At 39.8% G+C, this 26,625-nt stretch overlaps 1 protein-coding gene across 1 annotated transcript in view; it reads right to left on the reverse strand.

Annotated features, from left to right (window-relative positions):
* The window catches only part of FHIP1A (FHF complex subunit HOOK interacting protein 1A), a 202,400-nt gene that overhangs the window by 94,183 nt on the left and 81,592 nt on the right, over positions 1 to 26,625 (reverse strand). Inside the window, exon 3 of the mRNA XM_054717689.1 lies at positions 2,011 to 2,127. The gene's annotated coding sequence lies outside the window, so the exon portion shown is untranslated. The remainder of the gene's footprint in view (positions 1 to 2,010; positions 2,128 to 26,625) is intronic.

Here is a 26,625-nt window from a genome sequence, read left to right on the forward strand (position 1 = left end):
GATGAATTTCAGAGGGAAGGTGGGGGTAGGGGTGAGAGATTAACTGGGGAACTTATGTGCATATATGCATGGCCCATGGACACAAACAATAGAGTAGCAAAGTCTTGGGAGGGGGAGGAGGAGGTCAATGGGGGAAAACAACAACAACAAAAAATCGGACATCTGTCATACTTTCAACAATAAAGATAAATTTTAAAAACATATATTGCTCTCATCCACAGCAGCTCTCACTGCTCTGAAGCCTTAATTTTGCCACAGGTATGATTCTGTGGAATTCTGAAACAGAACTTGGTGAGACTGGTTACCCTGGATGGAGCAGCACTTTACTTCAATGGGAGGTGCATTCATTCACTCTCTCTCTCCCAGCCCCCTTCTGCAGGGATATGCACACCCCTGCATGCACACACGCAAGTCTAGCTCTGCACCAGATGTAAATACTAATCATTAGTTGTTGCCTTTTCAGAGACTCTACAATAAAAAAGCCATATGTGATTTGCAATTAACAAAGGGTAATGAAGGCTCTAATTTCGGCCTGTGGGTCCAGAATTTAGGCTTACTGCGATGCCTTTCCAAGAAATAAAACTAAAAGCTGACATGACTTATATTAAGCAGTTCCTCTGTCACAGCAAGGATGGCTTATTGACTGGATGGCTGTCAGCCCCTAAGCGGACCTGCAGAGAGGCTGTCCTCATGGGGAGGAAGGCATTCATTTATCCATAAGCCTCCAGAAGCAACTGGGTAATCACGACTCCCCCATATTCTGCTTCAATTCATCTCCACTTGCCTCTGGAGTGACTGGCACAGACTTGAATGGTTTCGGGCCATCTAGACTTGTTTAATTAAAAATTTTCTCCACTAAATTAACACATGTGTATCAATGTCTTTGGTACAGAGGGTAAAGAAAGAGAAAGCAAAAGCCAAAAAAGAAACATCAAAGACAGTGTTTTAAATTAAATTTTGCTTCAAACATCTTTTGCATTTGACACTATTTCTCCCCAGAGTTGGTGCTTCAGGTAGAAAACAATGAACAAGAAGAGTAGACAAGGGTTTCTATGTTCCCCTCAAAAGTATCCTGCACTTTAGAGCTATTTAACTTCTAAAATCAAAGGAGTTATAAAGAAGGTATGGAAGCAAAAGCAAAATTTGGCTAGTTCCTTTTGTGGCAAGAATAATTTTGTATATTGACATATATATGCACAATACTTCCATGCCCTGTGGGATTGCCAAAAACTTGATGATCTGACTCAATACTGCTGGAATGAATATGCAATTTATGTGGAGATTAGGTTCTAATATCAGTGCTTAAGGCCTGAACACCCCTTAGCAAGGCACTTGTTGGAAATCAACATACTTTTTCTCATTAAGTTGGAGAAGTAGTTGAGTATCTAAAGAAGTAGTTGAGCATTTGGGGGTCAGGTGTACAAAAAATACTGTGTATCTTCCAAGGCAAGAATTGTTTTCATCGTGGCAAGATGCTCACACTGTGAGACGCAGGTAGAAACTGGGACCAAGCAAGGAAAGAGCAGGAATGCATCTCCAATTCCCCAAGAGTAAACCCAAGTGTATCTGAAACCCCTGAAAATTACCATTCTCTCTTTCTCTTTCTGAATTCTTTTCTGTGGAGGGTCAAGGACATAAATAGTGGATGAAGCTACTACACAACCCTGGAGCTTTCTTCAGAATAACTACCCTAAGGGGGCTTCACAAACAATAACTAAATGTACAGCAAATCTGCACTCTGTCCCCAGTAAATCGTATTTCCTGCTTTCACAGAGAAGGAATCTAATATAGGTAAGCCATCCAGGAGACAACTCAAGTAAAATTAAAGACAGATTTTCCATTAAGTAAACATGCCTCTGTTTCTAAAATATTTTAAATTTACACCCACAAATATAGCATACAAACATTGCTAATTAGAAATTCAGTAATAAACATCAGACCCTAGAGAAAGATTTCTCAAAAGTGAGAAAAAGGATGATGATAGAATGAGAACCAAATAAATATAAATACTTGGGTTTCAGGTAGACCTGCTCACGGTGTTATTAGTTTTCATTTATTAAACTGGTAGGAAAAATAGTAGTGATAACTCTGGCTCTGCCACACAAATTGCTCATTTCAAGGTTCTTTCTGTAAGAAATATACAGAGAATTTTTAGCTTTAAATCTAAGTATATTAGTTCTGAGGGCGTCCAAAAGTATATTTATTATAATTAAAGTACATTTAAAATACAAGTATTTACCTTAACATCAGAGAATCTTTGACTTGTTTACATATTGTTTATTGTAAGAATAAAATTATTCCCTCCAAAAAGTTGCCACAGCCTTTTCTTACAGTGTTCTGAGAATTTAAGTCTTAAAGTAAGAAAAAGATATAAAATACTGCTATAATGCTGCAATTAAACATTTTATATGATTCTATCACAATAACATCTCCTTTAGTCTAACATAATCAGTATTCTATATTTGTTGCCTGCACGAAACTATAATTACTCATTGATTTGATCAAAATTACTAGTTGACTAGAGCAATTCAGTCTGCCAGCCAGCCTTCAGAGTAATTAGTCAAATCAACAGTATATCAAAATGACTAATATGTTTCTGAATCATGGATTAGACTATCTACAACATCATGGCAATGCTTGGATTATGTTCCAAAACCTCAGTTCACCTTAACTCTGTAGACTATTTTCCTCATAATTGAATTTACTCAGTACACAGTTGAGAGTTTTTCCTCCCCTTCAAGGGATAAAGGAAAGTGACAATAAAAGCCAAAGCAGGAAATTTAATGAAATCAGATACTCTTGTTTAAAAAAATAAGAGGAGGAGGAGAGCAGTTTCATTATTGTGTGAGGGGAGTAGAGTCAAGAAGAAAGAAACAAAATGGATTCTTCCCAATCAAACAAACCACTTCACGGTGCTTCCAATTCCATTAAAGGCCACAGTTCTGTTGATTTGATGCCAAATGCCTCTAAAATGTTCTTACCCAAGAAAAGTGTGTTTTTTGAAAGAACAAGGAAAGCAACACATTTAAAGGCGGGAGAAAATTTTCTTCCATTTACTTGGGTCAGTGAAACATCCATCATGCAGAGACACAAACACCTTAGGAGTGAAAGATCAGAGGAGCTACTCTAGCAGGAGATCAAAGAGCCAGTGCCTCTGGGGGAATCAAACAAGCACTGAGCAGATCCCCCTGAGATTTCTCTCCTACACTAGCTCATGCCAGTGCGGGGAGAACCACAAAGCAGAGCAGGCTAGCCCCAAAAATGTGACTAAAAAACATAATTCTAATTTGACTCTCTCTCTGGAGGGAGAAACTTTTTCAAAGTCATTAAACAGAATAATTATATAATAAAAAAATTTTGAAAGCAAGAAGGTTCAAATTATCTACGCGCTAACGATGACCAAGCATTGAAATTAGCATATGCTCCGATAACAGTACGCCCAGCCCCGCTTAAACGATGATCTGTTCAGCAAATGGTTACACAGTGTCAAAGGGGCCTGGATGCATTACACAGATGCCCTCAGATCTAATTTCACCCACTTGGCCTAAAAAAAAAAAAGAAGCACTTTGTCCATCCCTGTTACATGTACAGTTCAAAGAACAAGTTGTCATTAAAATAGGTGGAGGGGGGTAGAATTCAGAGCAGAAATGTAACGTGTCAGTATAATTTAGCAAGAAATTTCAGCATCCCAAAGCCTTTGGTTGCCAGGATCAGAAAATTATGCTGAATACCTATTAAGTGCCTGCCTTAAACCTGCCCTATTAATAGCGTTCTTCTCTAAACCTCTTCGTTTAATTATATCTCCCTGGGGCGAAGTCTTTTCTGCTTTGTGTTGTGGTTATTTCAGAACAAGACTCTGCTCTCCTTGAGGGTAGGGGTTACACCTTCCGCTATTCATGGGTGATTCAAGAAGCATTTACCCACTGCCTAAGATGTGCAGTGTGGAGCATGTGAATAAAACCCAGGCCCAGGCAGTTCACTGGGGGGAGATGTTCGCCTGGGTAAGCTATCAGTGAGAAGGGCTGGTATCTACTGGGCACTTTCTCTCTCCCAGGCACCACATTAAACTGTCACAACCGCTCAGTAAAGTAGGGATTTATCATACCCATTTTGCAGATGAAGAAACTGAGACTTAGAAAAAAGTGAATGTTTGCATGACTAACAAGAAGGACTAGGAGGACTAGGAGGACTGGTCAGGACCAGGAGAAATGGGAAGTCTGGATGGGTGAGAGGAGGAGTTAATTTGCAGCCATGGTCCGGAGAGGGAATTAGGAATGGCACTTTCATTGATACCACATTTGTACAGGACTGTATCTATAGTGGCACATGGAAGCAATTCACCTCAGCAAATGAGAAGTGTGTTGATAAAAATATGATGTGATTCCCTGCAGTCTAGTCCCTCATGAAATATGCCCATCCTTCGTTTATTTGTTTTACCATAAGGGCAACAGAACAGGGTCGTGGAACTTGATCCTATCATGAGTCCAACTTTTAGGGAAATTAAAAGTTTGGGAAAAGGCAAAATAATGAGGGAAGAGCTGTAAGAAGCACTAGTCAACTAGTCATTGCTACCACCACAATGTGTCACTCAAACTGTCCAGACAACTTGGGTTTCAACCACTGGAGATGGTGCATTTCCCTGCTCACACAAGTCTAGCCATGAAAGAGAAATCTACTGGTTAGCAATTCCAATGCACATTAGAAACGTGAACAAAACAGATTATCCCACCAATAAAAAGAAAACCAAAACACTAAACGTTAGCCACTTTAATATATACTAACGCATCACTATAGTTCTAAGGGAGGAGATACGTTAATACTACTGGAAGATGCATTACACCCAAAATGCTGGTTCAAAACATGTGTGTTTTCCTATTCCTATAGCATATACTGATCAATAATGTGAGTTGCAGGTCATAAATTCAGTTGCATATCTACTGTGGTTATTTTGTATACAATTTAAATAAGTAAATTAAGACATAACTATGTTTTGTAAATTTTATTATATTTTATTGCATTTATGGGGTGACATTGATTTATACAATTATATAGGTTTCAGGTATATAATTCTATAATACATCATCTGAATACTATATTGTGTGTTCACCACCCCAAGTCAAGTCTCCATCCATCACCATTTATCCCCACTTACCCTCTTCTACCTCCCACTCACTCCCTTTCCCTCTGTTTTATTTGTATGAGTTTGTTTTTTGCTTAATCCCTTCACCCTTTTCACCAAGCCCACCAACCCCCACCCCTCTGACAACTGTCAGTCTATGAGTCTCTTTCTATTTTGTTCATTAGATTCCACATATAAGTGAAATCAATGATACTTGTCTTTCACTGACTAGCTTATTTTACTTACCATAATATTGGGCACTTTCTCTCTCCCAGGCACCACATTAAACTGTCTATTTAACTCTCACAACCACTCAATGAAGTAGGGATTATCCAAATAAATTTTTGAAATATTTGTTCTAGTTCTGTAAAATATGACATTGATATCTTGTTTGAAATTGCATTAAATATATAGATTACTTTGGGTAGTATGGACATTTTAATGATGTTAGTTCTTCTCATAATAAACATGCTCTTAAGTTATGTGAAAAGACATGTGTCCTATACTACATTTTGTTTTAGGGGAATGTGTTTCTAGTAAATTAGTTCATCTATTAAATACCACTCTGGTATTTCCAACGCAGTGATCGCTATGGTATAGCACAAAGAACACTGGACCAGGGGTCAGGAATTCCTGGGCCCAGACCTGGTGCTGGCTCTGACCACTGTGTGACCTTGGTGAGATCATGACAACATCCTGAGGTACCTAGTGCTGAGATCCCACTAGATCAGCAATTAAGGGCACTGGCTGGTTAGTCAGGAAGACCCAGGTTCACGTCCAACACCCATCAGTTCCTAACCATGTGACCTTGGACAGGACATTAAACTTCTTTAAGTCTAACGCCCTGTCAGCAAAATACAGATGATCATAATGGTGCCTACTCACAGGGCTGCCAGGGAGATTAAATGTGACACTGGAGTAAGTGCTCAGCACAGTGTCTCTCTCATTGCGAGCACTAATAGAAATGAGCTATTATATTGCTAGTAACTATTTTTCAATCTGTGCCTGCCAGAACCCAAGAAGTTTGAGGAGAAGCAGTGCCTCAGGCATTTAAAAAATAATGAAAATTAAAACTTTCTATGGTTTCAATTGCTTTTATCATATTAATATTCTAGATTTCCATAGAAGATTTCAGTGTCTTAAGAAAGTTCAAAGAACTTGAGATCTTGACATTTTAGCCTTAGTTTTCAGTGAGTCTGTGGCCTGCTCCAAAAGGCGGCTCTTCTCTTAGAGCCATTTTCTCACTAAAGTAGAGAAGTGTGTCCTGACTGTTTCAGAAAGAACTTCTTTCTAATAATCTCCAATATACAGTGTCTGCAGGTACTTCTGCCACTTGTCACACCATGTAGGATACAACTGAGGACCTGCAGTCCTTTATGATAACTCTTCAGGGGACAAGGCAGCCAAAATCAGTGGCACCACTGCACAAAAGCATGTCACAATTTTCTCCTGCTTTCTACGTTGAAATAGTCCACTTACTCTAATCAGATCTGCCAACCTAGAGGAAGAATCCCCAGGCAGTTTTCAAAGTAAAGGAACAGTGGCCAGACACAGAGTAGCTGGGGCTTCTGGGGCTAATAAAGTGGGGACCAAAAAGAATGTTTTTGTGATTGTAACCCAGGACTTTGAACTTCCCCCTGGCTACTGAGGCTGGCTACCTGGAGAAACCAAGTTTAGGCTCTAAAATAATGGCAAATGGTTTTTTGTTTGGAGGTGAGGACTCTCTAATTACACCTGAATGTTTTCAGGGCCCTCCTTTTTAGCATGATTTATGTCTATCCCCACTTTCCCTTGGCATTCCAGGTCTACTTATAGTAGGTGCTGGATGACTAAGATTTCTTCTCATTGCTCAGGTCTTGGCTCACAAACCTCTACCACCAGATGGATTTGATTTTTTGCCCCCCAAGACGATAAACTCCATGAGAGCAAGGTATTCATTTTGTTCACTGCTAGATCCCCATTGCCTTACATGGCACACAGAAATATTTGTTGAGTGAATTAATGAATGAATAAATGAAAGAAAGGGAAAGAGGTTTGTTTTGCCCAATATTTGAGCCTGGTTTTATCTATCATTCCCACAATATTTAAACAACAGTAACATATTCTCGAAAGATAAATGGGACATGATCATCTTTAAAAGTTCTTTTTCTAAGCTTCTCCTCCAAAAGCATATTAAATATTAAGGCATTCACCTTTCCCCAAAGGCAAGAAGCTTTTCAAGGCAGGTTTCTTTTCTTATTTTTATAGGATAATTTTAACCCATCAAGATAATTCTTGTAATCAATTGACATCATCATTAGTTCTTTGTTAAGGATTGGGTGACAAAGGTAGGTTATTCTGAGACTAAGAAGAGTAAGGAAACATTTTTGCCTTAACAATTTTACTCATTTGTATTGGCACTAAAGATGAAATATAAAATTAACATGTGTTTCCAATCTTGAAGCTGCTAACCTTTGTACAGCTCAGTCATCACAATGTCAAAATATTTTTGAACTGCAAACATTCATTACATTTAGTTTTCATCCCACAATATTGATAGAAATATTTACCCATGCTGCACAGCCCTTCCTGAGAAACCAAGTGCTCTTAAGAGAAAAGAAAAGAGAGTGAGGGCAGTAAGAACTTCCATGCTTCCGAACCTGCAGAGCAAAGCTACATTCAAGAGATACTCCAAGAACTGCTTTCAAGAGCGAGGTTCAGTCCGGCTGAGCCAGCTTCCATGGATGAGCTCCAAACACAGCTTTTACTCAACACCATGACAGAGATGAGAAAGGCTACACAGCCAGACATTGACGCTACCACTGAAGCCCATAACCCCCAAGGAAACTGATTTCTAAGCATAAAGCCCCAAACAACCTCACAGAGGGACAGGCCATTTTAAGGTCCCCATCTTCACACTCTTCCTATTTTATCTGAATTAAACACTGGCAAATGGGAAGCTGTAAGTGGGGAAAGAGGAATTATGTGGTAACAAAGCTAGACTGTCTGATTAGCCTCAAAGAACTGCAAACATTGATTATTTTGTTTGGTGGTCATAAGCAGTACTTCCAAATTGGGTCAGCTAGTCCAGGAAGCCAGATGGAGAAGGGATGCAGATAAATAATTAAGGTAAATGAGAAAGTGTTTAAGAGTGAAAAATCAGTGAGTTTGAAAAACAGAAATCTAAGAGTCATTCTGCTCCTAACCAGTTGTATGAACTTTGACAAGTTACTTAAGCTGTTCCTCACTTTCTTTATCTTCAAAACATGGGATATATTAAATGGTTAGTACAGTCTCCTGCAGTTTGTGAATCCTGGAATTCTACAAAGCCCATCACATCTTTACTGAAAAGTCAACCAAAGCAGCACTCAAGGAGCGCCATGTCCTTATTACTCAAAGCAAGTTGGGTTCAGTGCAATTTGAGCCATGACCCTTGCCCTGGATCATCTATCATATTAGCAATGACTAATCAAAACATTATTGGTCCAAAAATAATAATAAACCAGTGAACAAGTAGTCAATCAGGACAGTGAAATACCTGGAGTTTCCCACTACAGTAATAAATTGGTTCAATCTTTGGAAGGCAGTTTTGTACACATACCAGAAGTCCTTTTTAAAGCCGTGACCTATGACCCATTTAATTGTAGAAATGCTTCTTAGTCATTTAAAAAATGGAAGTAAACAATATGTCCACTATAGACAGATTAAGCAAACAATTAAATTGTTTGAACTCATTATAATGGTGACTTAAGATAATACTTAATGACACAGGCAAATGCTCGTGCTATAATGCTAAGAAAAGCAGAAGGCAAAATTATATACATGGCATGACCATAATTACCAATAATGTGTATATATGACCTATATCGTCATGTGTGTATGTATAATATTTATGTATAAGACTAGGAGGACAGATATATGAATGGCAGTTATCTCCAGGTGGGATATGGAAACATCTTCTGTGATGTTTCCATATCCCAAATTCTCTATTTTAGCATGTAGAATAGTCTCTCCTTATCCACAGCTCCACTTTCTGTAGTTACCTGCATTTTCAATTACCCACAGTCAACAGTAGTTCAAAGATATTAAATGGAAAATTCCAGAAATAAACAATTCCTAAGTAATAAATTGTGCACCATTCTGAGTAGCATTATGAAGTCTCGAGCCATCCTGCTCTGTCCCACCTTGGATGTGAATCATCCCTTTGTCCATCATCTCCACCCTACATGCTAGTAGGTCACCCGCCTATCGGTCACTTATCAGTCATCTCAGTTATCAGATCGACTGTTGCTATATCACATGTTGCTTGTGTTCAAGCAACCCTTATTTTACTTAATAATGGGCTCAAAGCACAAGAGTAGCGATGCTGGCAATTCGCATATGCCAAAGAGAAGCTATAAAGTGCATCCTATGAGGGAAAGGTAAGTGTGTAAAGGGAAAAACATAGTATATATGAGGTCTGGTACTACTCCCAGTTTCAGGCTTCCACTGGGGGTCTTGGAATATATCCCCTGTGGATAAGAGAGAGCTACTGTAATAACTTTACAATGAAAGGAATTTTTAGTATATATACAGGACTGAAGGATGCAAAACAATGAGGACTTGGGCAATTACTAACTTATTCTGCCTTATTACATGCTTCAGGAGTTCCAATAGAGAGATATCACTATGAGCTGAGTGGCCAAGCAGATTCCTAGAGGGCATTCACAAGTAGAATTTAGGTTTATACAATAGTGCTTAAGAGCACCGACTCTAGAGCTGGATTTTCTAAATTCACATCCTAGCCCTGCCACTTACCAACGATGTGAGTTTAGGCAAGTCACTCAAACTCTCTTGGCCTCAGTTTTCTCATCTATAAAATGGGACTGGTATCAGTTCTTTCCTCATGTGAGGATTAAACAAAACCATATAAAGGTGGGTTTTAGCACAGTGCCTGACACATAGTAAGCATTATATAAGAACTAACATAATTATTAGAAGGATATTTTACACTACATAGCATAATACATTAATAGTTCACACTTTTGCTGTATCCCTATAAGTCAGATACAATCCACACCTCTATGATGGAAGAAATATCATTTTGCCTAATTTATAGATGAGAAATTTAAGGCACAGAGAGGTGAACTGCCCAAGGTAAGTGGCTGAACCAGCATCTGCTCCCAAGCTAATCTGCCCCCAGTGCCCATGCTCTTAACCACGGCACCATCTGCAGAAAGGAGTGAACATGCTTACCCTGGGTAAATTCCTCTTTCAAAGAGGACAGGAGCAACCACTGACAGAGTGCATTGAACTTGATAATGAAAGCCAGGTAAGGGAGTTAAGTTCTCATTCATTAGGCAATAGGGAGCTGATAAAAGATTTTCTGAGCAAAGCAGTTATAGGACAAAAGAGGAATGTAAGAAAATTGGTCTGGCAGATAAATACAGTATATGTTGGAAAGACGCAAAAGGAAGCTGTGTGTGAGAGAGGGAGGGAACAGACAATGCGGGTGGCAGGTGCTGAGGGACTGGCCAGGTGTTGCACAAAGAGATAGAGCTGGGCAAATAAAATTAAAAAATTTGAATACTGGGAGCAAAAAAAGGGGGAGGAGAAACAAGTCACATTTCATAACCCATTGAGGGCTGGACAAGAAATGTTTCCTTTTATTTTGATTTCTATAAGTTTTGTGAAATGTTTAGTGCAATTATTATTTGTAAAGCATTTTTTTAAAAACCTAACCCATAGTAGCACAAAATAAAACATCACCCAGCATTGCACTCTAAGCACATGCTGGGTGACTGAAAAGGTGTTCTACAGTAAGTGACAAGGAATCACAGAGTGTAAACATCTGTGGTGTAAAGGACGTGGCTATTTACAGAACCAAGACACAGAACCCACTAATGGCTAATCCTGACATAGAGCCCAGGTCGGATAACATCTTCCAGCACAAAGCCAAGCTAATTTACCCCTTGTTTTAAAGAGGCACCCGAAGCTTGCCAACAAAAATATGTGATTGATCTAATTAGCTTACTGAACTGAGGAAAAGAACGTGCCAAAGTCATGTGTACTCACAGATGAGTCCTTCCAGGACCAAACAGTGCTGCATAAAAGGCAATCCTTCAACTTAAACGTTCTCACTCATTTAAAGGGACAAAACCCAGCACTATTCATCATGAAGGAGCTTAATGAATATTATCAGATGGTGTGACACAGACATGAGTGTCAAAAGAATGAGCTCTTGCCAAAACCGGTTTGGCTCAGTGGATAGAGCATTGGCCTGCGGACTCAAGGGTCCCAGGTTCGATTCTGGTCAAGGGCATGTACCTTGGTTGCGAGCACGTCCCCAGTGGGGGGTGTGCAGGAGGCAGCTGGTCAATGTTTCTCTCTCATCGATGTTTCTAGCTCTCTATCCCTCTTTCTTCCTCTCTGTAAAAAATCAATAAAATATATTTTAAAAAAAGAAAAAAGAATAAGCTCTTATGGTGGAAAACAGGAAGAAACATAAAGGACTACAAAAAAAAAAATGTATGTGCTGTGGTTAAAGTCCAATTCCCAGCTCAGGCAAGGCAATTTTCCCACATTGAGCCTGCATTAACATCCCCATCTCAACTTAATGCTTTATTAACTTAACCAATAATGCCTGTGTCTACACTTTGGATTATGAACAAATATAAGCCATGCCTGTTGAGACTGGCAGCCATTAATTCATTCAACAAACATTCTTGGACACCATGATGCACAGGTAATGAGTAATTATCACTGTCTAGTCATTTGCTGGGAAGGCAAGAGATGGTCTAAAAACCATTTTGGTGTGCTACAAAAACAAAACCTTAATGGGAAGAGATGAACAACCTAGAGAAAAGTGGCGACTTTCTCTAATAGTCACAAAGGGGCAGCTGACTCACTGGTTACCATCAGGGGGTAAATATATATCCACAAAGCAAATTTTCTTCTTCCCAGAGGTGTATTAGTGAACTGTACCTCTCTCTCTCTCATGGACTGTGAGCCAAAGTCAGTATGAGGAAGAGTTTATGTAGTTTCTCCAAAATGTCTTGCCTGTTCTAATTAGCTAACTGAACTGATGATCCTACCTTCAACAAGGATCCTTGACCCATGAGGTCATAGCAGCTCTGGATCCAGGAACCCTGAGTTGGTTGGATGGGACCTGAGCTTGGCCCCTGCCTGACTTGGGAAAGCAGGACACACCCAGAGGATATTATTGGAATAGAAATGAGAGCCAGCCAGAGAAGCAGACTGTTGATATGTTTCATATTCTAAATTTCAGATTTTTATCACTAACATCTTATATAAAGCAATTTATCAATCCATGTCTAAAGTAAGAATAACTTATTACACCCAATTTTACTGTCATATAGTATTCTGAATATCCTTGAACTTGAAAAATGAAATCACTTTGCATCACCTTATATTGAATAATGAGCATCATTTATATGAGAAATTTTTCTCAGGAAGAGAAAACAAATGTTGATTTTTACCAAATGTACAATTACTGATATTTCAATAGTTGTAAGACTAGATAGAACTATGGTATAAAATAAGAGTCAAACTTCAAATTTCAGTAACAAATTTAAGATATGTTAAATTTGAGCATTGTATGTGTATTTCTTTCTAAAAAGAGACCCTCCCCCCAACTTGCCTGTAAACTAGTCTTAGTCAACTACTCAATCTTGTCAACATATAGCAGAACAACTGCAGAAATCCTATTGCAATTGAGATGTTGTCAGTACATGAATAGAAGATGGCATTTAAGGCACGGAATCATTAAAAAAGACCTAAATACCCATTTTAAATATCTTATTTCATCATGAACCATAAGAAAGCAAATTTATTTGCCAATATTTTCACATAGACCAAAGCTATTTCTGCAAGTACAGGCCCACTGATTGAAGTTCAAAGTTTTCTGTCTTGCATGAACCATACTCATAATGTATAATACATGACTGCCAGTTTGGCTACTTGAAGTTGCAAAAAATCTCTGTGTGGATCAATCTAAATGTGGAGTCATTCCACATTTTAAACATCTCCCCAGTCTTCTAGAGTTATCTCTTCCACATCCAATTAGACAGCAGGATCTTATAGCAACTTGCCTTTACTTAGTCATTCCAAAGAACTCAATTTCATAGAAACAAACAATTTTCTTTTCACAAATATATTTCATCAATTTATATGCTATTTGATGAAAATTATATAATTACTGTAACAATGCACACAACTCAGTGGTGGGAAGAGAAGTTTGGACCTCAAGAGCACCCTGGAAATAGCCCACCAGACAACACACTTACCAAGGGGTGGGGAAAGTCAGTGTGCTTTCCAAAGTGAGTAGAAAGAACTGGCAATCCAGGGAGCCACTTAGGTTGGTTGAGAGAACTCCCATGGTATTATTTTTAAAAGCCAGCTATGTTTCAAGAGCTAACCTCTAGCTTAAAAGGGTATCTCCAGGCAAAGTTATGTCTTGTTTACAGGAAATGTCATTTAAGTCTCTCAAAGAGAGGACTTCTGTGTCTTTCTGACATCGCTGATGGGACAAGTCCTAGAGCGTTAATCTTTTTGAGAAAGGAAGCATGTACTGCTATCTCCACAGCCTATGGTTATCCCCGGAGGTTTAATTTCCAGTATTTACACTGGACGGTAATCACTAACAGACACTTGGTGGAAAAAAATTAATGCCCTTGAGCAGCCCATTTACAAGAAAATTCACACATATTTGCAAATACAGTCTCAAGACAGCCCCCTAATCCTTGCATTGTTCCAGACCTATGCAAGACCATTAAAATTGGCAATGAAAATACTAAATCCAGCCCATGGACTTAGTCTTTATTACCATTATTTTCATTTGGAAATTTTTAGGTATGGTGTTCATGCTCTAGCTTACCACAGACTCCACAACTCCCTATGGTCTCACACCTGCTCCACCCAAGTGGGCATGCCACAGAATCAGTAGGATCTATAATATCATCGTAACTTGATTCTGTATAGAAACTTTGGTTAGTCTCCAGCCACACCAGGAATGCTCTTAGAGAAAAGGCATTTGCCTTGGTGGAAGCATCCAACCACATCACTAAAAGGAAGACCAGAGGGTTCACTTATCATGAAGAAATAGAAATAAACGATTGGCAGCCTAAGTAACAACTGTTCAAAAACTTTAGTCTTCCTGTCCTGGCAGGTGTTGCTCAATGGTTAGAGTGTTAGCCCACGTACCAAAAAGTCATGGGTGATTCTCGGTCAAGGGCACGTACCTGAGTTGCATGTTCAATCTCCACCCCAGGTCAGAGTATGTGCAGGAGGCAACCAATCAATGTGTCTCTCTCACATCGAAGCCCCCTCTCTTTCTATCTTTCCCCCCTCCCTCTTTCCCACTCTCTCTAAAAATCAATGGAAAAAAATTAACAACAACAAAAAAAACACTTTAGCCTTCCTAAAACCATGTGGGAATGTTGCTAAAATGCAGGTTCCTAAAGGTCTAATCCTTCAGATTCTGATTCAGTAGGTCTAGGATGGAGATCCAGGGATCTGCATTTTTAACATGCACCCAAGGTGATACTGACTGACACAAGAGTTGTAATACTAAAAATATTAACAACAACCATAAATGCTTATCAGGCCCTGGACTGAGCACTTCACATGTATGAGTTAATCCTTGGAACAATCCTGTGAGGTAGATACTACTATTATCCCCATTTTATAAAAGGCAAAGTTGAAGAAGAGAGAGATTAAAGAATAAAAAATAAAAAACCAGGGCTCTGCTTACTCAGTAAGTAGAAGAGCCAGGATGAAAAACTAGGTCATCTAGCTAAAGAGTTCACAATCAACCACCTGGCTATGCTACTACATACTACCTGGACCTGCAGGGAACTGTAAAACATAAAGTAGGTTCACAGCTGCTGACTCAGTAAAATCCCTTTACCCCTTAAGGGAGAACATGATTCCCAAGAATCCCCATTTTCACATTCATCACCATCTTTCATGGAGAGGATGAAGAATTCCTTTTACATGCTATAATGAGAGCAACTGTAGAAGAATTGGCAAAAGAGACCGTGAACAGAATAAATGTTCAGAACCCAGATGTCCCCATTCTAAAGAAGTATTGCAGTATTTTATGAAAGCTCTTGAGAACATGAAATAAAAGGGGAACCCTGATAGTCTCCCAAATAAAGTTATGAGAACGGGAAAGACAAAAGTCTAGTTATTAATAAAGTTAAGACGATTTCAACCCAATTCCTACACAGGTATCTTAAGTTGAAAAATTACAATCAACATTAGAGGGTCTCTGAGAAACTAATCAAAAGTTCATGCCAGCCCTGACTGTGTGGCTCAGCTGGTTGGAATGTCATTCCATACACCCAACGGCAGCAGGCTCAGTCCCCAGTTAGAATGAGTATGGGAGGCAACCGATCTATTTCTCTCTCACATCTCTCTGTCTCTCTCTCTATATCTCTCCTTCTCCCTCTCTCTCTCTCTCTCTCTCTCTCTCTCTCTCTCTCTCTCTCTCAAAATCAATACAAACATATCCTTGAGTAAGGATTAAAATAAAAATAAAAAAATCCACACCCACTAGGCAAAGAATTCTGAGACTTGACACCAAAATCATGATCCATAAAAAAAAAAAAAAAGGATAAACTGAACTTCGTCAAAATTAAAAACAAACAAACAACCACAACCTTTTGCTTTGTAAAAGCCTTTCTGAAGAAGATGAAAAAAATAAATAAATACTGGCAAAAATATCCGGCAACTATGTACCTGACAAAGGACTAGTGTCTAGAATATTAAAAGATTCTCAAAACTTAATAGTAAAAAGACAACAATCCAATTAGAAAGTGGGCAAAGACATGAACAGACATTTCACCAAAGAGGATATATAGAAGGCACATAATCACATGAGATGATGTTCAACATTATTAGGTACTAGTGGCCTGGTGCACGGATTCGTGCACATTGAAAGGAAATTAATTACCACAGCTCGGCAGTAAACCAGATTTGGGGTGGAGAGTGCCCCAGCACAACATAACCCACGGCCAAAGGTAGAATCGCGCAGCTCCGCAAGGAATTGGGCTCCTCCTTCTCTGGTTCCAGGGTGCATCACCCGAAAACTGCTACTGCTAAATCACTGCAGCTCTGCAGCTCCTGTATTAAGCATCTGCCCCCTAATGGTCAGTGTGCATCATATGTACTGGCCAGTCAAATGGTCGGACAGTCACCTAGCCTTTTATATATATAGATTAGGGAAACACAAATTAAAATCACAATGATGGCCCTGACCGGTTTGGCTCAGTGGATAGAGCATCAGCCTGTGGACTCAAGGGTCCCGGGTTCTATTCCGGTCAAGGGCATGTACCTTGGTTGCGGGCACATCCCCAGTAGGGGGTGTGCAGGCGGCAGCTGATCGATGTTTCTCTCTCATCGATGTTTCTAACTCTCTATCCCTCTCCATTTCTCTCTGTAAAAAAATCAATAAAATATATTTTTAAAAATAATCACAATGATGTATCAGAATTTAAAAGTGAGAACACTAAATATTGGCCAGGGTGCAGAGCAACTGGGTCACTCATACATTGCAGGTGGGAATGTAAAATGCCACTCTGGTTTTTTAAGAAATTGCCAAGCTCTATTCCAAACATGTAACTACCATATAACCCAGAAACTCACCTACTGGGTATTTATCTCCTGGACTCACACAAAAACCTGTGTACACAAATACTCACAGCAGCTTTTACTGCAATAATAAAAAACTGGAATCACCCAGATCTCCTTCAACAGGTGAATGGTTAAACAAATTGTGGTACGTCCATACCGTGAAATAGTACTCAACAACAAGTAACCAACAACTGACACCAACATCAACTTGGATAAATCCCCAAGGAATTCTGCTGAGTGAAAAAAAAAAAAAGTCAATTGCAAATGGTTATATGCTGTATAATTCCTTTTCTTAAAATATATTTTATTGATTTTTTTACAGAGAGGAAGGGAGAGGGATAGAGAGTTAGAAACATCGATGAGAGAGAAACATTGATCAGCCGCCTCCTGCACACCCACCCCTCCCCCCCCCCCCCGGGGATGTGCCCGCAACCAAGGTACATACCCTTAACTGGAATCAAACCTGGGACCCTCCAGTACGCAGGCCAATGCTCTATCCACTGAGCCAAACCAGTTAGGGCATATAATTCCTTTTACATAACATTTTGAAATGACAATTTTATGAATGGAGGATGGATAAGTGGTTGGCAGGACTTGGACAGCAGGAGGAAAGTAGCATGTTATGTGAAGGCAATAGGGGGGATCCTGGTAGTGTTGGAACTGTTCAGTATCTTGACTGTGGTGGTGGATAAATGAACCTATACAGGTGGTGAACTTGTAGAGAACTTAGCACAGTCACACAGGCACATACAAATGAGTGTAAGTAAAACTGGAATATGTCAATGTCAATATCCTGGTAATGATATTATACTCTAGTTTTGCAAAATATTACCATTGGGGGAAACTGGGCACAGTGTATAAGGGATTTTTCAGTATTATTTCTTACAACAGCATGTGAATTTATAATTATCTCAATAAAAAATTCAATTAAAAAAAATAAAGGTCCATGATCCCAAGAGTATAAGTGAGACCAGGCACTTCATTCTCTCACTGGGAATATAAAATGGCCACTCTTCTGGAGGGCACTTGGCAATGCCATCAAAAGTGAGAAATACATATGTACCCTTTGATCCAATGAGTCGATCTTTAGGAGTGTAATTGTAATGAATAATTTATAATGGGAGTAAAAGTTGACCTGGAAAGATAGTCAAGATATACATAGTTGTTCCATGAATATTTATGCAATCCCTGCTATGTGCCAGACACTGCTGTTGCATGTCCCTGTGCTCATTAAACTATACAGTCTGGTGGACTGTCCTCCGCTGGTAAACAAACAAGTGAGAATGCACTATAGATATATGTCTGCGTGTGATTACAGATACACACACACATATATGTATATATAATATAAAATCTGGAAGGACATAACCCAAAATAATGTTAACAGAGGTTATTTCTAGAAAGTGGGGTTGTATATGTGTGTTTTATTTAATTTTATTTGTTTTACTTATTTGTATATTCTAAATTTCTATAATTTACTAGTTTCACTGGTATTAATTTTTTAACTAGTAGAGGGAAAAAGGCTGGTCCCCACAGAGTGCTTTCTTTCTTTTTTCTCTTTTTCTTTTTAGTTTTTTTGATTTCTGAGTACAAGCAGAATGAAATGTTTCTAAATCCTGATTAAAAAAACTCAAAGACTTCTTCAATTAACATGAATAAAGGCAAGTTAACCATACTGGATTATCTCAGGATTAAAAAAAAAATATGCACATTCCTAACTATTACATTTTCTCACAAATTCAAGGTTTGTAGACAACTCCTAGCCCTTATATTGAGCTGGAGTCTCTATTTCAAGATGTTTGCATTGTTTGCTTCTGCTAATTTCTTTTTCTGATCATAAAAACAATGCAGATTCATTACAGAAAAAAAAATTTAATGAAGATATGCAAAATAAAACCCCAACTGTAATACCGCTCAACCAGATAAAAATAACTATTTTAAGCTCCAGATATACTTTAAACTAATATCTATATGTGTATATTTGCTAGTTCATGTGGTTACACTAAGATGGGCTCACACAGCACATTCTGCTATTTAAACTGTATAATTTCCTTTTGCTAAACAATACATGTCATTTTAATGACATATTTTAACATCAAATATGTTTCTTTAATCAATCTGCTAATGGTTGAGCATTTTATCAATAGTGGACAATGAACATTTTTTGTAAACTAAACATTTGAACGTATACTTGGTTTTGTCCTTCAGTTAAAACCCCAGAAGTGGAAATGTCGGCTCAAAGGGTACGCACACTTGAAGCTTTGATATAAGTGGGCTCCCCAAAAGCTGTGTCAATTTGCACTCCTAACGATTGGTTTGGGCATGAAAGTGATCAGTTTCTACATGCTAATGCTGCTGAGCAATAATGAAGCTAACCTTGTTCGTGGATTCTCTAGAATTTCACTTTGGGGGTGGGGGGAGAGAAATCATTTCAACAGATCAAAATGGAGGATGTTTGGCTGTCAGTTAAATTAAAATTTTAATTTGTCAATTTCATTTTGATTGCAGAATTTTGTCAGAAGCAGGAAGGCTAACAAAAGATCATCTTTGTAGGACTCTGTATTCAATCCAATGATCTCTATTTAGATAATCATTGCAGATTTCTATCTGACATCTTCAAATCCTTGGCCTACAAAGATCAACCTTTCCACCAAGAACTCCAGACTAAGACAGAGGAGGCCTTTTCATAGTAACTATCAGAAGGGGAGAAGTAGGAATAAACGAGATGATGATGCTGGCTTTATGTGCCTGCTCCAAGGCACAGTACTGCAGCCCAGCACCCAGCACATATCAAATGGTCCAGAAATATCATTTACTATTAGTGTTCTATTATAAGGAATGTAACTTTAACATCACATAATGAGGACTTAAATAACAGCTATTTTAATCCCTTTTAATTTTGCTGATTTGCAAAGGAAACCGATTCGCAAAGCTGGGCCTGGAACTCAGGTCTCCTTGATGGGGTCTGATATGCTGCTTTCCCTCACACTATTTTGTCTGTTGGTGGGTTTTCTCTGTGCAGAGTGAAAGCGAGAGACAACTTAATTCACACAATTACCCTTAATCAGAGCAATCTGCAATTTGAGATTTAAGTCTACATGCTCAACATATAGTAGTTGGTTTATAGAGATCTGCCTGGTTAAGTAATACTTCTCTAAAGTGGGTATTTTACGTTGCAGGCTAAAAGCAAATGGGTTTATATCCACCTCAGAAGATGATGAATTATTGATTATAAATCTCTACTCTAATAGAGGGTTTCTGATTGCATTAGATGGAGGGTTGAAGACTAATTAAAAATGCTCATATACATTCATCACCGTTGATTGTGCATAATCCGCCGCTCAAAGTATAAGCGTGGCACCTTTTCTAAAATGACAGAGGAAACAGATGAAGTTCCACTCAGAACTCCCTGAGGCCATCTGTCTTGATTTCAGGGTAAATGGGCTTTCCCTAATAACCTAAATCACGAACAGAGTGACAGTTCCAAAACCCTGGACCAAATTTTACTCTTCTCTCTGAGCAGGGGCTGGCCAGTCCTGGTCACGTGGTATGTGATCAATAAACAATTACAGATGGACTGATAAATAGGTCTATGGGCATACTTTAGGGATTTTCAAAGCTAATTTGTCTAGGTGTCTACATAATTGGAAGTCATAATGTATGTTCCAGTAAGCTAAAGGAAATAGAACCTATATGCCATCCCAAATAGCCCTAAAAGTAGTTCCTTCATATATGTGCTCCAGCCCTATGGTGAGCAGCTAGTGCTGATCTCTCGCCATCCCTTGGAGGCTATAATTATCTTACAGACCATAGTGTTGCCCTCACCCAGGGAAACATCAGCAGGTAAAACACTGGCAGGTACTTTCTAACAAGGAAAGATGGGTGGTCCTCACCTCTGTCCTCTAAGGAAGCCTCCACTCACCACACATCACAGTGACCAATACATGGCCTCAACTATAAAGGGAAGGATGGGAGGAGGCTGACAGTCAGTCTGTGTTCTGCTACTCCTCAGGAAATATCTGTCCACCAACTACACCCTATCCCAGAAGTCCACCACCACCAGCCCCTCTCTGACATGATTCAGAAGTTAGAATCCTTACCTGCCTTCAGAACGTGAGGGTAGAAGAGTCAATCCACCGCCCATTACACTGCCTGAAAGTGCCCAAGTGCTTAAGGAGCGTTTACCCATCTTTCTCCAGGAATCCCTGGTGGCACCACTGTATGTCTGCAGTGGAAACAGCCAGGGAAGGGGGGAAAGGAACAGTATCTGGTCCATGGAACCTGCACAATGGAGGCTTAAAACTTAAAATCCAGTTGAGGACATTTGTCATACTAGCTTTTGATCCGCTTGCTGTATAAAGAATCTGACAAGTCTAAATGGATTGGAAATTATGTAATCTACATTAATAACAAGGAAAAGAGTTTTGAAATTAATGGTACTTCAACACAATTATAAGCCTAAGGTGGAAAAGGGAGAGAGAAAAAAAATGATACTTTAAGCTTGAAGAGTCATCCTAGTTTAATCAATAAAAGGACAACACTAAGAAGAGAGCAAAGAATAGCAAAATTATTACACAGCTGCCTGACCTCTGCTTTTTGAAAAGCAATCAAATAGCAGTATTGAATTGTGCAATGCCACACATCACACAGTCTATGTTCCTTCCCTATGAAGTACCAGCAAGTGAAACTTACATTTTCTATTTTGTAACTTTCTTATACATTCTTATATACATACTAGAGGCCGGGTACACGACATTCGTGCACTGGAGGGGGAGGTCCCTCAGCCCAGCCTGTGCCCTTTAGCAGTCCAGGAGCCCTCGGGGGATGTCCAACTAACAGCTTAGGCCCGCAGTTGGACATCCTTAGCACTGCGGTGGGAGAGGCTCCCGCCACTGCCACTGTGCTCGCCAGCTGTCAGCCAGCTTGTGGCTGAGCAGCGCTCCCCCTGTGGGAGCGTACTGACCACCAGGGGGAAGCTTCTGCATTGAGCGTCTGCCCCCTGGTCGTCAGTGTGCATCATAGCAACCGGTCGTTCTGCTGTTCAGTTGATTTGCATATTACCCTTTTATTATATAGGATTCCTATGTTGTTGTTTTTAAATTTTTGCCTCTTTACCTCAGTCACTGGAGGTCCAGATTTTGGCTCAGGCTCTGTCCCCGTAGAGATCAATGTAATTTACATAAGTATCAGTGGGCCTCCATTTTCTTATTAATTTATTCAATAAATTCTACTCAGCACCAGGGCCTGTGCTAAGTACAAAGAATGTGACACAGAACAAGTCAAACATGTTCCCTGTTCTTATGGAGCTCAGAATCTATAACCATGAAGGTTAGATATGAAATCAACAATTCCTTTTTATTTCTCAAGTTTTTTTACTTGACTCTTCTTTTTTCTGATTCTCATGGCTCTATCTTCACCTTTTTCATTTCCATTATTAATCACCTTCAGTACTCCCAAAACAGCCAGTGCCATATGAAAATTTTATTCTCTAATGTAGGGATTTAACCAGATTGGTTCACAAGACAAGAGGAGGATTGTGCTGAAGAGGGTGTCCATAGAAATTAAGGCCTCAAAAGAACAGACAGCAGACTGGCCCTGTTTTAGATGAACACCGAATGTGAATAAAGGGTACAGATGGAAAACGGGCAGGGAGAAGAGAAAGCATAACCAGCTCCTCCTCCTCAAAAATTGGAACCTGATCCCCTGAAAGTCTGGTCACTGGGTCATTCAATCCTGATTGCTTAATGAAAGTGTACAAATCAGCAGGTACTCTGCCTGGGTGTTCCAAATGCCCTAATTATGACCAAGTGGAGGCCTTAAAAAAATCACACCTTTATTAAAAGGGTTGCTGGCACATCGTTCATTAAAACACCTCGGCTCCTAACTACATTAGAAACATGATAATTATCTTCACTCAAAATTTGCTTTACAACACTTGAAATGCTTCGAACTCTAGGATGATAACAGAATATAAACAAAAGGACCATGCATTAAGGCTCCTGGGGCCATTACTGTGTAGCTGCAGCTCAAAGTGAGGAGCTCTCCCTTTGAGAATTATGAAGAGAGAAGAAAATGCAACAATTGCAGTCATTATCATTATAATAACATTAGCAGCACCAAATTTTTCTTGAGTCATTACCATGTGCCATGCACTGTACTAAGTACTTTTTTACATGCCCCAAGCCCAGAGAGACTGGATAACTTGCCAAAGTCACCTAGCCAGGACGTGTCAGAGCAGGGACTTGAACCCAGACCTGTCTGGCTCCCAAATCTACCCACTTACTCACTCTACTGACACCAAAGAGGTAATGTCAAAGGAGGAAAGGGCGAGGCAGGAAACAGAAGGAGTTGCCAATTGCAAACATCTTTATTTCCCCAAAGCATGGTTTACAAGACTAAAAGCCATTAGAATCACAGAGGTTGAATGTTGAACCACTAGAGAACCCAAAAAAGAATTCCAAAGGATTCCCCTAACAGGTGTCAGAAAGTCTGCCTTCTCTCCCAGGACTGGTAAAATGTGAACAAAGAGAAATAATGAGGCTGTAGCATGAGGAAAAGTGATTCACCAAGAAGGTGCCTACCTGAGGACCCACAGTGGAGCCACAAGTTATCCAACAAACATGTATTGTATGCCTACTGTGTGCCAGTTGCCAAGCCACTTCCTAGTTATGGTCTCTAGCCTCCATGTGCTGAAGAGAAATCACAAAACCCAAGTGAGGAAGAGAACCTTGTATACAGAACCATGAAGGGGAATGAGCTGGACTGACAGAAGCTCCTCCAGGAATGCTGGCCTTGAGTGTTCCTCAACTCAGTCGAGTACCTCTCAGTTTGAGACCCTCCAACCCAACCCCAAGTCCAGTTGTATTATAGTAAGAACAGTATCAACGTTCAAAGCATTGAATTGTAACTTTCTATTCAATTACTGAAAGCTGAGAATCTTTCTTAGAAGATCTTCCCCTTGAGATGGAAGAATGAGAAGCTATCCTGGTTATTAAACACGAGGAAAAAGCCCTGCCCCTCCAAGAACAAGAAAGGCCCAGCACTATTTCAAGCTTCAACATGGCCTTGCCTCGTCTTTGAAGAACTCAAAAGTCAAAAACAAGTTGTGGCCTAGTGGAGTCAAATCAATCTGGCTTCACATTCCAGCTCTGCCACCTCCTGCGTCTACAGCTTTAAGCAAAGTACTTAACTTCTTTGGCCCCAATTTCCTCAGTTATAAAGCAAGGGATAATAACCTCACCATCTAACTGCTATCTTAGGGGTATTACATGAGTATACTCTTCATCCCATTGTGGCGCATGCCCCGCCCACAGCCCCTACTAAAGGAAGTTGGAAGTTGGTAATGTTCCCATGAAATTCTTAAGGGCAGCCTTAGAAAATGATTTTCTGTACTAACACACACACACACACACACACACACACACACACACACACACACCATTGACCTGCTAGTCACGTGGAACAGAACATGACAGGACAAGGGTGGGAACTAATCCCTAGACTGGCCATCAATGTGTGCTATGGTTTAACCTCAGGGATGATGGCCTATTAACTCAACCATCCAACTTCTCTGGGACATTTGAACTAGAAAGTAAAGCTGGCCTGTAGGGCAGTGAAGCAGATAAGCCCCAAGACAGACTCGTGATTTGAGAGTAGCTGGGTTAATGGTGGGTGAGGGCAGGCTCCCAGAATGACAGCCACAGGCCCTCAGCAAACACTCCTGGAGCCAGTGGGAATCCAAACAGCCTTCTGATTCCAGCCTCCAGGTGTCCAGATTCCCTCGGTCCCTGCCTTTCCCGGAGCCCAGCTGTTCCTCTTCCTAGCATCTAACAATAAACCCCTACAATCTGAGGTCTCAGGGGTGTATCTCTGTTCTTTGCAACCAGAGATAAGCAGTTATGGAGCCTACACCCACATGAAGGGCAGGGCATCACTGGCCAGGCTGCCTTGTAGGAGCTCACTGAACAGACTGGGAGGGAGAGAGGATATGATCCGCCCAGCAACGAAAGGCTCCAGACGCCTTTTACAGAAGCAGGCCGCCAACGTTAACAACTCACAGAGGGCACACCCCTGCAATAAGTAGCATATATCCTTAAGAAGTGCCCTGAAGTGAAACACCTAGTAAAGTCCAAAATCCCTCATACCCTTGCCACCACTAACAGCCTCCTTTTGGGGGTGGGGGGAAGAGTTGGGGGGAGAGGGAGGATAACACTCCAACACTTCTAAAGATTAAAGCAAAGACAAATGTGGTTTTTTCTTTGAGATACATTTTCATTAAGGGACAAAAAATACAAACCAGACTATGCAAGCCTCAAAGCAAAAAATAAAACAATGGCAAAAAGCCGTAAAGCAAAGGCTCCCTGCTCCCTCCACCCAAATCCATAATTTGGAAAATGACACTCAAAATAACTAGCCGCATCAATCATGCCGAAGCCATTACACGAAGCCTTTCCAACACCCGCCTCCTCCTGGCCTGGCCTCCAATCCCATGCCAGCGTTCCAGAGCACCTTGGAGGTCCCTTTCCATTTATCATTTATTTTATTAGCTGGCTTGCAACCCAATTTGTTCCACTTCATGTTTCTGGTTTAAATATGTGAGCTCTATACTTCAACAGAATGGACAATGGGTTTCAGCAGATACTGTTGATGTGTATACTCCATAGCTACCTGCTTCAGTGCCTCTCTCAAATCTGCATATGACGTAGAAAATGTGTTTGCTGTAAATTATTTAAAAGAGGCAGCCGACAAGCATTTTTGCATCAATCAGACCTGAAGAAGGAGTCAGGGTTTCTCTAACAGGCCAAAGCGTAATTTATCTAGATTTACTCTTCATCGGACCACTACTCAGCTAAGCTTGAAAACTGTTATTGCTGTTAGCTTTTCCTCTAACCACTCAAAGAACTGGGCTCAAAGCAGCTGTGGTTTTGATAAAGTATTCACTTCTCACAGAGGTGAGGGTGAGCAGAAATTTTCAGATCTAAAGTCATTGGCCTGGGTCCATTCCATGCATTATGAGAAACACCTGAGATAACACACTTAGACTTCTGTTTTGAGCTACAAGGTTTTTATGCTATTCTATCATTGTATAAGATTCAACGCCTCCCTGGCATTGAGTAGCAATAGCTCAAGGTGATAAGCAGTGAATCACAACAAACTCCAAGGAGTATTTTCTTGCAGCCTTGAAATAAAATCAGAATCTTTGAAGCTAGTAAACCTTCTGAGGGCTGAACATCTCAAGGTTATTTATTTCTAAGTTTCTCTGGGAAGGATATAAACACAATCAAAAGAAATGCAGTTTCTGATGAACAGATTTTCTTAGTGCACGATAATTCATGTTTTAATTGTCAGGATGTTATACTAAAGCATTTCAGACCTTTAACTTCTCATCCACTATGTTCCCCCCAAAAAAACAAAAAAACAAAAAAAACAAACAAAAAAAAAGAAGAACTCATTTTCCAATAGGGTTTGAAAAATGCAGAAGAAGCAAAAGACAGCTTCAAGGAAAAGCTATGGTTCTGCATTATTCTTATATGATGAAATTGATAAATGCACTGAATAGATTTAATTCCTCATTATGCCACTAAAAAACATTTTCAAAACATTTATGCAACAATTGGCAAATAACATTTTAGGAACTTCGGTAACTTTAAGGGTTGTGTGTTTTTTTTAATTTGTTGGGAGTATCTGCCTAAGCCCCCAAAAGACCCAATTCAAGAGTAGGACCTACCAGCCTGTGTCACATGAACCAGGCTGCCCTATTCACACCTTTACTGACTGGTCTGCAAATATGGGCCTATGGACTGAGCCCATCAAATTTTCTCCCCTAGGAATTTAAATCAGAATGGGAAAATGCTAAATGAGTTTCTCTAGTTGCTTCAAGAACTGGAACATAA

Source organism: Eptesicus fuscus, chromosome 6, assembly GCF_027574615.1.
Source record: "Eptesicus fuscus isolate TK198812 chromosome 6, DD_ASM_mEF_20220401, whole genome shotgun sequence".
NCBI classification, from domain to species: Eukaryota; Metazoa; Chordata; class Mammalia; order Chiroptera; family Vespertilionidae; genus Eptesicus; species Eptesicus fuscus.